Source organism: Cebus imitator, unplaced genomic scaffold, assembly GCF_001604975.1.
Source record: "Cebus imitator isolate Cc_AM_T3 unplaced genomic scaffold, Cebus_imitator-1.0 Scaffold116, whole genome shotgun sequence".
NCBI classification, from domain to species: domain Eukaryota; kingdom Metazoa; phylum Chordata; class Mammalia; order Primates; family Cebidae; genus Cebus; species Cebus imitator.
Genome location: NW_016107431.1, coordinates 617,545 through 634,360, shown reverse-complemented (window position 1 = coordinate 634,360; position 16,816 = coordinate 617,545).

Sequence of the window (16,816 nt, the reverse complement as noted above, 5' to 3'; positions counted from 1 at the left end):
TTGTGAGTAAATGGTAACATAGGCAACTATCTAGTGTATTTTCTATTTTAGGTTGTACATTGTCCTTATGTTGGCAATATTATCTTAGCCTCTCAAGCCTCAGATTTCTCATCAGTAAAAGGGTCCCAGTGTCATAGAAGTTGCTTTCCATCTCTAACGGTGTATATCACTGTCAGACCATCAGCAAAATAGTAGGCTTCCCAGAACGTTTTATTTGTGTGAAGCTCTCACCGAAGTGATTGCCCAAAGAGGCTCAATAGAATGGCTCATTCATTCCTAAACCTATTTAGAGCCTATGTTCAGGTTACGCTGTGTTTGCGGTACAGAAGTAGATCCAGCCTAGAAACAAGAGTCCAAGAGTGGAATGCATCAGCATAAATACTCCAGATATTCAGAAGCTAGAACAGGGTACTCCTGCAACTTGAGCAGCTCATGTGTGATGCTTTGGACAACATGCACAGGCCTCAGGGTCAAGTACACACATACATTACTGAAATCTGTTCAAGTGAGGGTTATATCTTCTTCAAATAACCCTATTTAATTATTGTCTGACTTTCCCAGCTGTTCTTGCCTTTGTTAACTAGCTCCATTAACACAAGTCACTTTGCAGCCTACATCAGGAAGGTGGAAGGGGAAGAGTTTGAATAGACCTGATTAATTCTTTACTTAATCATGCACTATCTTTCCAACTGACCTTTTCCTATTCTCATTATTGCAATTCCTTTTAAGAAGGAACATGCTCTATGGAACAATTAGCATTCTTCTTTATCTTTATATATTTAAGTGACTCCTTTAGAAATACTCTTTAAGAAAAATGTTCCTCCTCATCCTTTGGTATACCGAAGATGAGAAAATGGATTAAGTTTCAGAACACAGAACAGTCTCAGCACAAATTACAGCTGCTCAATCTATATTCTGTTCCCTGACATTCACACAGAGCTTCTGCAGCATATCTTGAGTCTTTAAGGGGATGTCAGGCCAGTTCTGAGGCAACCATTATTCTGCGATGAAAAGCTCCTGTGACCTCCACCTCAGCATGAGAAACATCTATTTCTCACTTTATCCTTCAAAAGAATAAACTAGCTGTGGGACCTAGCAGGTAAGAAGTTAAAATGCATTCCGTTAAATAAATATTTTTGGGTATGGCGGAAATTGCCACTTTTCCTTTTGAACTGACCCATCTTATTGGAATGAGAACACATCCCAGGCACAGATTTGAAGCCCAGCCATTTAAATCCAGGAGAAAATTAAGAAATGTGGGAAGTGTGGCCTTGGAGGTGTAAGTCTAAAGCAAATCTGCATAAGTGCTACATAATTGATAATGAACCACTTACTGGTCTTGCAAAAAGCGCTAATGAAATGGCTACTTTCTGCTGCATTGACTATTCAGCTATTGTTAAGATGTGAGCAATTTAACTTTTAAACTTTACTCACCAATAGCACCTAATTATTTTTTGGAGTTGGTAAAAGCACCTTTGCAGTGCCAGGGGCTTGCCTATGCAAAATGATGAGGTTGCCACTTAGTCTCTGGGAGTTCCAGTAGCTGTTTTGTATGGCTGGCTTTGGGAAATTTTTTGTTTTTGCTTTTGTGGTTTGTTTTTAAATTACTCTCCATTCCTCTTCATGCACCCAGAGCTTCATGTTCCTTCTATTTTCATGAAAATCAACTTTCAACAACAACAAAAAACTGATTTATTCAGTTTTACTAAGATGCTTATAATTGGTAACAGCTTCAAAGTCTTATCCTTCAAGGGCATTTGTGTTTTAACAAGGTTCTGAATCTTAGGATACAGAAATACAGTAGTTGTTAAAGAGAGTAAATATCAGAAACACCTAATGAGCCATTTCAGTGCATACTTTCAGCCTCCTACTTCAAGGTGCTGATTTCAGAGGTTTGATGTGGAATCTTTGTGTGTGTGTGTATGTGTGTGTGTGTGTGTGTATGTGTGTGTGTGTGTATGCATGTTTGTGCATTGTGTATGCTTGCATGCATGTGTGCAGATAGTCACAGAGTTCCAAAAGTGATTCAGATGTAATCCCTCAGTGGTAAATCACAGGCTAAAGGAAAGGATATCTAATGGTAAACTTTCAATTATTAGTCAGTGGTTGAGGTAGCTTTGGTTGGGTAATTGATGGTGTCTTGACATCAAACTGATTATAGGACCACCTCTTCTACCTGCATGATAGACCAGCTTGCTAGACAAAAGAATAGATGATAGATTGAAGATAGACAGACACACTCCCCGTTAGTGTTTCTCCAAGTGATTCATGGCACATGCATTAGAATCTTTTAGGGCATTTTTTTTTAATTGCAGGTCCAAGTGCGTCAGCTGAGACTTTGATTTAGAATACTTGAAGGCAGAGTCAAAGAATCCAGGTTAGTAAGGTTCCCAGACACTTTTTAGGCAACCAATGTTAAACAGCCTCTAAACAAGGTATTAATAGTTTTCTCAACACTTATTTTCTTATGAAGATTAGAGAGAAAATATGACATTTATAGTGGCAAAAAGTAAATGAAAAGTAACTTGATATCATCCAAAGATAACCTATTAACATTTTTTGTATATTTCCTTCCAGTTTTCTTCTATTAAGTATATACAATTTTATATCTCTCATCATATTGAAACTCTTTTTGAAGCCTTTCAAAAGTTGCAGAATTTCAGTGCTAAAAGCAGAAAGTCTTGAAGAAACTGGGATGGTTGGTCACCCTAGTCGACATTTAAACTTTGAGTTTGTAAAATATCAGCAGGAATTAGCTGAGACATGAGTATATTAAATAATACATAATAATAGTCATCATTATAGTTTTCTTCAGCATTTTCTCTATTAAAAGCCAGAAGGGATTTGGTTATAATTACTTGCATTTTATAAAATATAGAACTACACAGTGAGTTGAAATAATTGAATTAGGAGCATAGTATTACCAGTAGAGGAAGCAACACCATTTGCCTTATCTTCAAGCCTATCATGAATCTGCACTGCAGTAACAATGGCTTCTGAAAAGTCAGTCTTCCTTTGCTTGGCTGCATCTTTTGAGGTGTAACACTGGGAAGAACTTGCACGCTAACCTCTTCTCCCTGTGGCCTGTTGGCTTTTCAACACATTTAGAAGCTGGTTCTTCACTTCTCATCTATTCTTTATATTATTAAAAAATTATTAATGCCAGGCAATGAGGTTTAAAAAGAATTAACAAGCAGGGGAATGGAATTACCACAGAGACTCTATCTACTTCCTTTAATAAGCAGTGTCAAATGAAGAATGAGAAGGTTCATAAATTTGGAAAGGAGAGCTTTATTTCCCTTAAAAGGTTGCAGCCTGCAGGTAGCCTTGCTGACAGGTGGGGAAGCCTAACTCCAGACAGAAGCTGGAAACAGACGTTTTGACTAGGGGAGCAAAGGGAATAGGAATGTATGCTAAATGGGATGGGTGAGTATGCATATTAATATATAGGAGGGGTCATTAATATTTATGAAAGGAGAAACATGCCTAGATGCAATTGTGCTTCATCCTCTCCATGAAACCAAGGATGAGGTTTTCAGCCCTCTGACATCATGACTGAGGACATGAAGGCACTCAGTGCACATCCTCCACCTACTGGCCAGAACTGCTCCATGGTCAGTGGTCTCTCAGCCAAAAGGAATGCTGGTCATTTGTGCGGAAACTACAGAAACCAAGGGGCAGCCTCAGGTGGTTGGTTGACATCAGGAGTGGAATGAGTCTTTCAAAAGGGTTGGTTTCTGTTAGAGAAGAAAGCCTAATGGTACTTAGCAAGGAAGGGGTTATAGCAAGGCATGCCTGACCTCACGTCTCATCATGGCTAGTAACTCAATTTTCATGGTTTCTCTGTGGTCCTCTTGGCCAAGACGATGGTTCGTTCAGTCAGCTGGGGGCCTTGGGATTTTCTTTTTCTCGACAGTGCAATGCTTTTTTTCAAATAAGTGTGGTGGTCAAAAAGGGGTAAATGTTCACTTCCATTCTGACTAACATTCCAATACATTAAGGAAAACATCACTTTTAGAGTGAATAATACCCAGAATCTCAAAAACCAAATAACATTATACCAATCTTTACCCCTGCCTTTATCTTCATGTTTTGTGATTATTAAGATGACAGAGTTGGGGTAGTGTATTTGATGTTACAGTGATATAAATTTGTAATTGTGGAGAGAATGAAGAGTAGGTACTCTATTCTAATTATCTTGAATTTCCTTAGAAGTGGATCTGTCTATAACTTCCTTGCATTTAATTATTTGAAGAAAATGTGCATGTTTAGAAGACCTTTAAATAGTATAGAATGAAATCCAGTTTAGATTATTGTCTTACTCTATCTCATTCTTTACTAAGAAATGTGAAAGTTTGGCTTTGAAATTTAATTCATTTAGTTAAATATTAATTGCTCACTACCTACGTGGGTCTCAGGATAGAACAATGAATAAAGACATCTCTCCCTCAAAGAGCTTACAGTCTGTTTGGGGGAGGTGTGTAAAATTAATAAATAATAATAAGTGCATTAAAGAAAAGTAAATCAGGGCAAAGGACTAGTACTTGAGGCATCACAACAAGGAAAAGCTTCCCAAAGTGTGATACTTAAGCAAAGCTGAGTAATGTGAGGGCATAACTCATGAAAATATCTGCTCAAAACCAAGGATACAGTAAGTGAGAAGGCCTCCAAGTGGGGGAAAAAACTGTAATTAGAGTGGAGAGAGTGTTAAAACCACTATATCAGGGAACTATGTCACTCAATTCATATTGTACAAAAAAAGCATTATTAGGCCCTTTGAAATTGGGGTACAGTGGGGCAAGTGAAATTTATACAAATACCCACATGCCCTTCTTTGCAGCTGAAGATACCATTGCTTATGGTAGGGTTAGTTATATGAACAAATCTGACTACAAATGCAGTCTGCACTAGGGTGTTTTGAGTTTCTTATACTTCTATTTAACTAATTTTCTCTCCCACCTTTTTGTGTACTGTTTGCAAAGTACAGTGCCCTGGATTGTACAATGTTATCAAAAACTAGATTGTATGGTTCTTCTACAGATGTGTGATACTGCTCACAACAAAATGCTCCCACCATAATTACCACATGCAAGCCCAATTTTTTTTTCTATTTTTATCATTCATTACTCTGTCAAGCCTTAGATTCTCTTGAACGCAATCTATTTTTGATAGAGCTCTGGGAAGTTGAAATCTCAGCTAAGATTGTTTAGGTCTAATATGTCGGAAAATACTTTCATTCTACCCTTACAAGTGAATAATCTTGCCACTTGTATATTTGTTATCTGTTGCTTTGTAACAATACCATAAAGTTATCAGCTTAAAACAACATAGTTTCTGTGGGTTATAAGTCTGCAATCAAGGCTGTAATCAAAATGTCTTCAAAGGTTTCAGTCTTCTCTGAGGCTCAACTGGGGAAGAATTGACTTCTGAGCTCACACAGTTTATTGGAAGTATTCAGTTCCTTACAGTTATAGGACTGAGGGCTTCAGTTTCTTCTGTCATTTTGCTTTTCATTTTTATGTATATGCATGGTTTCATACCCACCCTACCCTATTTGAGAAGCTCCTAGGATCTTCTTTTTGGCCCTGATAATTTAAATTTCTGATATTTCTAGTTGTGGGTTTTGGTTTATTTATTTTTTATTCATTGTGGTGGGCATTTGGTAGGCTCTTTTAATCCAGAGCATGTCATTCTCCTCTAGAGTATATTCATGTTTTCTTTATTTGATAATTTCCAAGAATATTTTACTGTTCTCTAATTGTCCTTCTTGTTTTGTGGATGAATTGTCTTTTCTCTGAGATGAACAGTATTTTTAAAGTTTTTTTCTATACTATTTTATGTTTTTTTCTGTGCTCAATTCTTTTCTATTTATTTTGATCTCTACGTTTTATATTGGAGGACTTCCTCAAATGTGATTCTTGGCTATCTGTTCATAATCACAAATAACACACCAAAAATCTGACTGGAAATTCTGTGTTAATGGATAAAGCATGTTGCCTTTAGAATTTGGGATGGGGTCATTGGCAGGTTACTCCATTATACCTGGTGTCACTGAGTCCAGAAAATCAATGTGTGGGGATGAAGATCAGAGAGTGTAACTGCTTTGTGAACAACTTTCAGCCAATCCATCTGCCCTGAAGTAGCCCCATGCACTTTTCAGACTACCTGGGTCTGCAAGTCCTCAGTTTTGTTTTTTTTTTTTTTGAAGATCTGCAGAGATTTTTAGCCTGCGTCTTATTCTCACCACTCTACAGGCACTTATGTTTCAGCTTCTTCTAAAGTAGTTGTCACTTCTCCATTTATTTTTTATCTTCCAAAATTGTGTTTTCTCTCTCGTCTACTGTTTCTTCTCCATTTGTTTGCCCTTGTGGGCTGGTATCTTTCTTTGTTCATTTGTTTTCTTCCCTGTCCCTTTAGAAATGAGACAGAGATAAATGCATATGTTCATTTGCCATGTTTATGCATAAATCATCCCAGACAACTATCAAAATAATCTACTGACTCATGAGAGTAGTGAGATTCTCATTACTTGATAGATGCTGTCAGAGAAAGAGAATGCTTTTCAGGAAAGTAATATAAGGGAATTATTGTCTGACTTGAGAAATTGTAGTTAGAGAACTTCTACAGTCAATCTGAACCCTTACTATGATACTCTGTTTAAAAATTGTGTGATCTCGAGTGTACAATGTAATTCTCATGTTTATGTTTTAAAACACTAATATATAAAGAATTTACTAAAAATCTGCCTCTGATACCTTATTTGTCACTGGGATCTGAATAATACTGAGATTATTATACCATGCTATGGCTCTGAGTACTGAACAAATTATCATCGAATATGCTGAAATTTGAGACATATTGTGGCCATATATTATAGGATTTACCATGCTGTCTATTTCTGCTCTAAGATTTCTGGGTGTTTTTTGTTTTTGTTTTATTTTTAAGGTGGAGTCTTGCTCTGTTGCCCAGGCTGGAGTGCAGTGGCATGATGTCAGCTCACTGCAAATGCCACCTCCCAGTTTCAACCAATTCTCTGCCTCAGCTTCCAGAGTAGTTGGGATTACTGGCACCTGCCACCACAACTGGCTAATTTTTGTATTTTTAGTAGAGACAGGGTTTTGCTATCTTAGCCAGGTTGGTCTTGAACTCCTGATCTGGTGATCCACCTGCCTCAGCCTCCCAAAGTGCTGGGAATATAGGTGTGAGCCACTGCACCCAGCCTTAAGATGTCTTACTTAAAGCACCATGGTCTACTGGTGCTTACTAGATAGATTATTTACTCCAGCATATCATAGACTAAACCTTATTATTAAGTAGTAGTGGTAGATGGTTGCTAGGAAATAATAACCTGAGTTTAATATGTGCAGTTTAATATTTGAAAAAAAAAAACACATAGTACAGTTGGTGAAGAAAACACAAATAATGGTCCTGAAATATATCCAAATCTTAATCCCCAGAACCTGGAAATATATTATGTGATCTGACAAAAGATAATTAAAGTTTTAGTTGCAATTAAAGTTACTAGTCAGCTGACTTCAAAATAGGATTATCCTGGAAAACCTAAGTGGACCCAATGTAATTACAAGGGTCTTTAAACAGAAGAGGTAGAAGAGGCAGAACCAAAGAGATGGTATTGTGAGAAAGTCTTGACTGACCACTGCTCGCTTTAAAGATGGAAGGCTAGCCATGAACCAAGGAATAAAGACAGCTCCTAGAAGCTAAAAACAGCAAGAAAATGAAATCCCCTCAGACCTCCAGATAGGAACACAGCCTGCTGATACTTTGATTTAGCCAAAGCAGACCCATTTCAGCATTCTGACCCCTAGAACCGTCAGGCAATAAATTTTTATTGTTTTAAACCACTAAGTTTGTGACAATTTGGTACCTAACTAGAGAAAACTAATGGACCTGGTTAATGGGCAGGGTGTTTCAATATAAATTACATGGGGATGCAAGGAAGGAGAACTGCTATTCTTTAACAATCACACAGCATTGTCAATTCTACTTTTTCCACTTCAGGGCTTTGCTGACTGTTTTGCTTCTCTGGGTCCCTCAGCATCTGTTGCTTTAGTGTTTGCTGATTACTTCTCTATATGTCTCATGTCTATGCTCACTAAGAAAGAGCATCCCATTGGGTTGATGAGACACCATCCCAGCTTAGGGCACACTAATTGGACAGAAATCTATAGGCAGACCCCTCATGGACCACTGGGCAATCTGTAGATGGCTTCCCCCAGGTCAGGTCAGTCCTTGTTCAATTAGCTAGGACTATTGTAGCAGAATAGCATGGTTAAAAGCATGATTAAAAACCTAAGTAAAAGGATAAAGAGTGATATTATTGGCCAGCATTTCTCATGCTGTCCCATATAAGTACTCAAACTTCCAGAAACTAGAACTTCATGCCACATGTCCACATTTAACTGCAAACAAAACCAGGAAATATAAATTTTCATTTTGCCCAGTATCAGAAGAAAAGTGGTATTTTCTGAACTAGAAATTTTCTCTACACTGACTGGACAAGTTACTTTATTTCTTATAGCCCCAGCTTTGTCATTTGTAATAGTTCTTACTCCACAGGGTCACCATGACATTTATTATTATTTCAAGATGAATTTACTAATATCATTAGGACAGAACCTGAATTTTGCATACAAAAACAATAGAATTTTAATGTCTGTATGTGCCCCTGCTCTGGCTATATAGTATGGATTCTGTTCTGGCTTTTACTACCCTGTCACTAATCAAATTAGAAGTCATCAAATTAGAAGTCATTTGTCAGTTCATTTCTATTTTTCAAAGAAGTGAACCATTCACTCCTTAGAGGTTCTATTCTCCAAGTTGTTTACAAAAATACTATAGAACAGTCCTAAAGGACTTCAAATGCACCTGTTAAAATAATATCATGTTTTTCTTTTACTGCTAGAAATAAGAATCTTGAATCAAGGCCTGGAAAATTTCTGTTTTGCATAGATGCTCATTTAAATAAAATCTTGTAGTAGAATTCACAAAGTTTCTAGGTTCAAATGGTCTGATTTGTCATTTCATCCTGTAATTTTTTAAGACTACCCCCATTTCTCTTTACAGTGTTTCTGCTGAGTTTAAGACTGAACACAATCACTTTCTAAGGGCACAGTTATTCTCAGACAAATCTGACTACAGGAATGTCGCCTTATGCTGACCCCAAAAATCTGTAACCTGGTTATGTCTATATTAGATCAAGTTGTACCCATTGTGACACATATATAAGTACTCTTCTAAATGCCATTCTCTCAAATATTTAAAGGCCATGGTAGTTTTTAACTACATCTCATATCTAGGTTAAACATCTCTAATTCCTTTCATATTTCCCAAATTAGAAGGCTTTGAATACTCTTTCAGCATCATGTTACTCTTTATGGACTTACTCCTATTTGACATAGTCTCTTAAAGTCCATTCCCCAGGACAGGTATAACAGATATAACCAACATGGAGTATTTCCTGTATTCCCTCTGAGTTAATGCTATGCTTTGGATCCTTTTGGGTGAGTCCACATTAACATTTTACTTAGTCACATGAAGTAATGCTAGCAGATGCTCTATGACTCTGCTCTGTGATTTTATCTAGGAAAAGCTCAAAAGGTCAAACACTTAGAAAAAAGGAAGAAAATGCAATAAGTCTATAATTTGAGAATTGTGTTAATAATACTCTATCTCAAAGTAGTGTATTCCTGGCCAAAATATATATACATATACACACACATACATATAAAGAATATATCCACAACTGTATTAACAAATTTAGGAAATAATGGGTATTACATTTACTTATTGAAAATTCACAAGGTTTGTTGTATATTGAATGCATTGAGCAAACCTGTTTAACTCAATTAAAATTCATTTAACAATGAGAAACTTTATAAGCATTTAATACCAACTAGTATCTCCAAAACAGTCTTTCATAGAAAATTGCATAGAGCTAGTGAACTCAATATTTTCACAAAATAGATAGTGAGAGATCTTCTGAAATTTCCACCTATGTATTTATCAACACTATTTATTATCATGCTATCCAAGCAGGTACGTGTCCACAGAACTCTAAAATTAGTTGAATCCAGACTTCCTTACTTATCAGGACTTCCTTACTTATAGCACAGCTCAGAAAGTGTACCGAGCTTTTATACACTTTATCTAGTATTTTCTTCCTTACTGATTCATAAAAGAAAATCAATATTTTCTGGTCTAAATTGCCTTTACATATTTATTTTAGATTATCATTGTCTGTTGTATTCTGTAGGTGTTCTAAATGAATGTATGGAAATAACGATTTTATAAATTCATTTTAAAAGCTGATTCTCTTAATATTTTCTGACAGAGGAAAACAAAACAGATAGTGATGGCAACTTTTGTTTTAAACAGGTAAACATGAATTCCGTTTAAATAAAACATGTCACAACAGAAAAAGACTAAATTCACAGACTCCTGATTCACATGTATACTGGATGGAAACTCACTTCCTACACTCGAGATTTGACAATCTCTTATATTCCCATCACATTCCTTTCACATGTTGAAATTATGTGTTTCCTTATCTCTTCAATCTAGAGAACCACAACCAATCCATGCACACAATATCCCTGTTTTTTTATGATACTGAAAAAGCTAAGATGAAATCACTGCCCCCTTTATGCTGTAAATGGCTGATCTTTGATCTTTACCCCTGAAGAAAGTCCTTCAGCAAATTCTTCTGAAGGCATTTTCATGACCTGCTGAGCTCCCACACCATTTCTATTTTAAAATGCTTTGCTAAACCCTTCATTTTTAATAAAATGTAACTGTTTCCACTTTGGACCACTGAAGGGCCAATAGTTCTTCCCAGCTCTTCCTATTCTCAAATCTGATTTCACATAAAAGTAAGACAAGTTAAATGTACGAGAGCAGTAAAAATCTATGGTACTCAGAGGAATAATGCCTCAGGCAAATTAAACTTAGAGGACAGTGCTGGACATATGGTGTTTGCTAATCAGAACTGTTTGGGTCAAGTAATCGGGTTGTGAATCTGATGGACAGAATCTACATTTGGTAAGGGAGGAGCCTCATTCCTTTAGCTTTTGCATCTCTGTCACCTAGTCTCTAGTCTTAAGCAGAACAGGTACTCGGTAAATGTTTGTGGAACTGAATTGCCTGTGTCGTAAAAGTAATTACAGTGCTGAATGACAGAATCGTGCCAAGGATATGACTGAGGAATGTCAGGGATACCTTCAGTTGGAAACCACAAAAGACACTGGATTTTTAAAAAATAATAGTTACATCATCATACTAAAAATACATTTACCATTTATTCAACAGCATTTTAAAAGTCTTTTATAGAGATTTCTAAAAATGTTTTACACATAGTTTATATTTAATCCTCACAAGTACTCTGAAAGTTAAGGAGTATCATTTGCATTATCAAATGCAGATAGTGAAATTCAGGTAGCTGCCTTGCCCAGGGATACATTCCTAGGGTCATGGAGCAGCATTAAGCAGAGCTCCACCCACCTCCCATGCCAAGAACCTTTCCACAGTCATGTGCTAATTCATTGCCTTCCTGTGGTATCACATGACATTTCACTTATCAGGAATTCAAGCTATTTCCAAAAGAGCAGCATTTTCCAATCTCCACGCTCCAAATCTCTCCACCTAACTGTACAAATAGATGAATTAAAAATAGTGGGCTAGCTGAATTACTGTCATAGAGACCTTCAGCCATTTTCTCACCAAGTGAGAAACAAAGTAGATGGACTGTCTTAGAAATTAGGAAGTATGCAATTTCTTTTTATCTTTGTAGGATTTACCATGCTGTCTATTTCTGCTCTAATATTTCAGACTTAAAGCAACATGGTCTACTTGTGCTTGCTAAATAGATTAACTATTAACCCCTGCATATCATATACTAAACCTTATCGTTAAGCATTAGTAGCACATGGTTACCACTTCCTATCTTTGTGTAAATGCATATCCTTTGTCTTCCTCACTGTTTACGTATTAGTTAGGGATATAGAATGTCTTACTTCAGTCTGGTCATATTTATTAAAATACTGAGATGCTTTTCTTTCCTAAGTAAACTGTCTATTTTATTTTATATGCCAACTCCATAATCAGTTGCATTTAATGCCTCTATGATTCTGTAAGAGCAGCAACAAAAAGCAAGCTATTTATTTGTAAACATATATGTATTTTATTCTAAAAGTAATCACCATATTTACATATTCATTAAAATTGCCACTCTCCATGAAATGGGGACAGTAGCTAATGGCATAATTTTAACTTTGTGGATGACTGGTTTTGCATAAACAAAATGAAATCATTAACATTGCATCTATAGAGCAAACCTAAGAAAGAAAAATAAAGCACAAGGATATTTCCTTTAAAGGTTTCAAGAAAACAAACTAATGAGTAATATCTAAAGTAAATGTCCTCAAAATGTAAATTAAAGCAAATATTCAAATTTTAATTCTTAAAAAATTCGAGGGACTCCATGTTTGGGTCCCCTTCCACGAACGCTCCCTTCGTGGAAGCCATCTTTCTCTCTCCTGGATTTCCCCTCTGGAGTCCCCTTCTACACTCTCTCGTGGAAGGCTGTCTTCCCCTCCTAAACTCCATCTCCCTCTCTATTTCCTTCCACTCCATGTGGAAGCTGCTTTCCTCTCCTGGACTATTCTCTGACTCAGTGTGAGAGTTAGCTGTTTCTTTCTTTCTCCTTCTCCTGTTTCTCTCTAAATAAATAAATAAATCACTTTCTACAAACAAAAATTAGAGCTGGTTCTTAGGGAGAAAAAAGAAAATAAGCAAATCTCTAGACAATCTAATCAATAAAAGAAAAATACAAATAAACAAAAATGAAATTACTGAAGGACTACACTCTATAGAGAGAATTATAAATTATACGAGTATACTATGTGCAACAAAAGGTTAAAAGTTGGATTAAATTTAAATTTCTAGAAAAATAGATGGGACCAATAATTCAAAAAGTAGGAGAAACTTTGAAGAAACAAAAAAACTTAATTTAACCAATACTAATTATACAAATTGACTTTACTGGTAATATCCTTCAAACTTTTAAATAATAGCTAATTTCATCTCCACATAACTTTTGCAAAGCATATAAAAAGAATGAAAATCTACCAAGTGCATTTTATAAAGCCAGCATAACTACTCAGCAACCAAAATCTAACAGAAATATTACAAAAAAGGTATAGATCTATACTGTATATGCAAATAGATCTGAAATTTTTAAATAGATACCAACCATAACATTTAATCATATAATGCTGAAACATTGAGCCCTGGAAAAGACAAAAAAAAAAAAAAGACTTTAAGTGAGGATCATTTAATCTCTATTCATATTAATCATCTATTAATATAACATTTTCAATCAATCAGCCAAATAAGAAAAATTATGTAATCTCAATAGATGAGGAAAAAACAAAGGAAAACATGCAAAATTCATTCTAATCAATAAAAAACAGCCTCTTTAAAAACTCTGACTAGAAAAGTATCTCTTGATTATTTTTGATTAACCACAGGCTCATCATAAAAATTTAACAATGCAGATATCTATATATTAAAAAGTGAAGGCTCCTATAATGGTCTGGGAGGCCAAGACTAGCTGATCCCTTGAACCCAGGAGTTTAAGACCAGCCTGGACAACGTAGTGAGAACCCCTGTCTATAGAAAAAATACACAAAAAATTAGCTGTGTATGGTGACATACTACTGTAGTTCCAGCTACTGGGGAGGCTGAAGTGAGAGGATCACTTGAGCCTGGGAGGTTGAGGCTACAGTGAGCCGTCATCACACCGCTATACTCCAGCCTGGGTGACCGAGCAAGACTCTGCCTCAAAAAAAATAAATAAAATAAAATAAATGGAAATTCCATACCTGCCTCTCCCATTTGTCACTTTCCAAAAGATGAGCACTAGCAACTGGTCTGAATCCTTCCAGAACCCTTAAACAAATAAATGTGCTAATGTGTACTATATACACATATGTCTATAATATGATTCATTTGTATAAATAAACATTTATATACACACAGTTTCAAACAGAAAGAGAAGCAATAATATCAAGTTACACACCAAATACATTACAAATCATGCCATGGCATAGAAACATACAAGGATGTATATGTGTTTGTATGCCATGGTAAGAATTGTAACATATTTGGTGTATAATTAAGTAACTCCATATTTAACTCTATGTTCGTATTAAAGATGGGTATATTTTTTTCTGTAACATTTTTGTTAGGTTTGGTTACTGAGGAGTTATGCTGGCTTTATGGAGATTTTCATTGTTTTTACATGTTCTGTAAAATTCATGTGGTAATAAAATTAGCTATTACTTAAAAGTTTGAGGGGACATTACCAGGAAAGTCAATTTGTATAATTAGTCTTTGTTAAATTAAATTTAACAAACATCCTTGTATGTTTCTATGTCATAGCATTATTTGTAATGTTTTTGGTGTGTAATTAAATAACTCCATGTTTAACAAACTGGTGAATACAAGGGAATTGTTGATGTAAAGGTTAAACATAATTTATGTAATAAATGTTTAAAATGATAAATTGTATTTCAAGAAGTTTGTGTCAATTTCTATTCTCACATGCAGTATATGAGAAGTTTGTTTTCTCCTAAATTCCCCAATATTGGTTAGTCTCAGTTTGAGGAGGCAGGAAATCATGGTGTTTGTTTCGGCTATAGAGAGACTGCCTGGATTCAAATCCAGCCTTTACTACTTGGAAGCTATGAACCCTTGAGCAAGTTATTTGACTTCTCTGTGCATCGATTCTTTATCTGTTCTGGTGATTAAGAGATTACTCATAAAATGCCCTTTTCAATGTGATTTAAATTTAATTACTTTGTGGGAGAGATTCATATATATATATATATATATATATATATATATATACACATACATACATATGTATATATAGATGCGTGTGTGTGTGTGTGTGTGTGTGTGTGTGTGTGTGTGTATATAATGTCAACTCTTTGCCTACTATGCAAGCTCTGTGTTTTAATTTCTGTCTTTAATTTGCACTGTCTTCATGTTTTAGGGTATTTTCCTACTACCAATTTTAACATTTCTTAATAGTTAAAGCTCTGCTTTTCATACCTTGCTTCTAGATTGTATATCCTTCTTGATAAAAACTTAGCATATCCTAAATAACATGTAAACATAAATCTCTCATGTTTTATTTTAATTCTTTGATAATTTAGTTTGTTACTCTTAGGCCTTAAATCCATTTGGTATTTTATGTGTGTGATATGAGATTAAAATATCAATTTTATTTTATATTGATAATTATTTTAATACTGTCCATTTATTCAGTAGTCTCTATTTTCCTATTGATTTGGAAAGCTAACACTTATACAAACGCCCACACACATATATATTTCTAGACTCTCTTTTCAATAAGACTGATGCATTTGTCTTTCCTGTATGAGTGCTCCACTTTCAAAATTACTATAGTTTATACAGGTTGAATCTTCTTAGGGCAAGAACCCCTTTTGAAGTGTATTAACTATGAATTAGACTCAATCACTTAGTCTGCCAGATGAACTTCAGAATCAGCTTATCAGTTTACATAAAAGTCCTCCTGGGATTTGTATTTGTAAGGCATTGATCTTATATATTAATTTATGGAGAATTGATTATCTTTGCAAGTTTGAGTCCTTTCAACTAGAAATTAGTATGTTGCTTCACTAATTAAAGCTTTTATTAATGTTCACGCCAAAGTTTTGTGATCTTCATATATATAATGCACATTTCTTCCTAAGTTTATTTCTAATTAATGGGATCTACTTTCCATTTTCTAATTAGTCACCATTGCAAAATAGGAAAACCATTAATTTGTTTATGCGGGTGAAACCAACTCATGTTACTATTGAATATCTCAAATCCACAAGTATTCACCTCAAGTCTGCATAGTTAATAGTGAAATCCTAGATGCATTCTTAGTAATATCTAAGAAAAAACTGCTGTTATCACCATTACTATTTGACCTTGTTCTGTAAATTTTGACCAAATAAATAAAACATAAAATGGAACCAAAAAAAAAGAAGCAAATTATGTGGTCTGGGGGGACCACTTCCTACAACTCAGTGGGTTGTTTCTGGTCTAGGGATCCAGGCCAGAGGTAATTGAGGGCTAAAAGAGAGCCAATTTTTTGTTCTGCTCAACACACTGTGTACCGTGAGGGGTGGGGCTGCATAGGCGCTGAAGAAGGAGCACTTTGTTCAAATTTTCAAAAAGGCTCCAACCCACCCACCCATATTGAGACATCTGCCTAGATAAAGCACGTTTAAATTCTATTTTTGTACAATGGTATTTCATAGGCTAACACAGTACTGAAAACGAGAAAGCATATTGTCACTACTTTCATGTAATATAAGCATTCACCTAGAAAGTCTAAGATAATTAATAGAAGAAGTTTTATCATTAATAAAATAATTTTAAAAGTGATTGCCTAAAAGTTATATAGCTAATTAGATTTATAGAGAGAGACATAGATATTACAATCATAAAATATTTAAATATATAATTTTAAAAATATCATTCACAATAGCAACCTAAGGCACAAAACTCTCAGGAATACGTTTGTTTAAGAACTGGAGAAAGGTAAGTAAATTAAATTTTATCAGGCTATTGTGAGATACAAAAGAAGATTTGAGTAAATAAAAATTAACAGCTTTGGCCGGGCGCGGTGGCTCACGCCTGTAATCCCAGCACTTTGGGAGGCCGAGGCGGGTGGATCACGAGATCAAGAGATCGAGACCATCCTGGTCAACATGGTGAA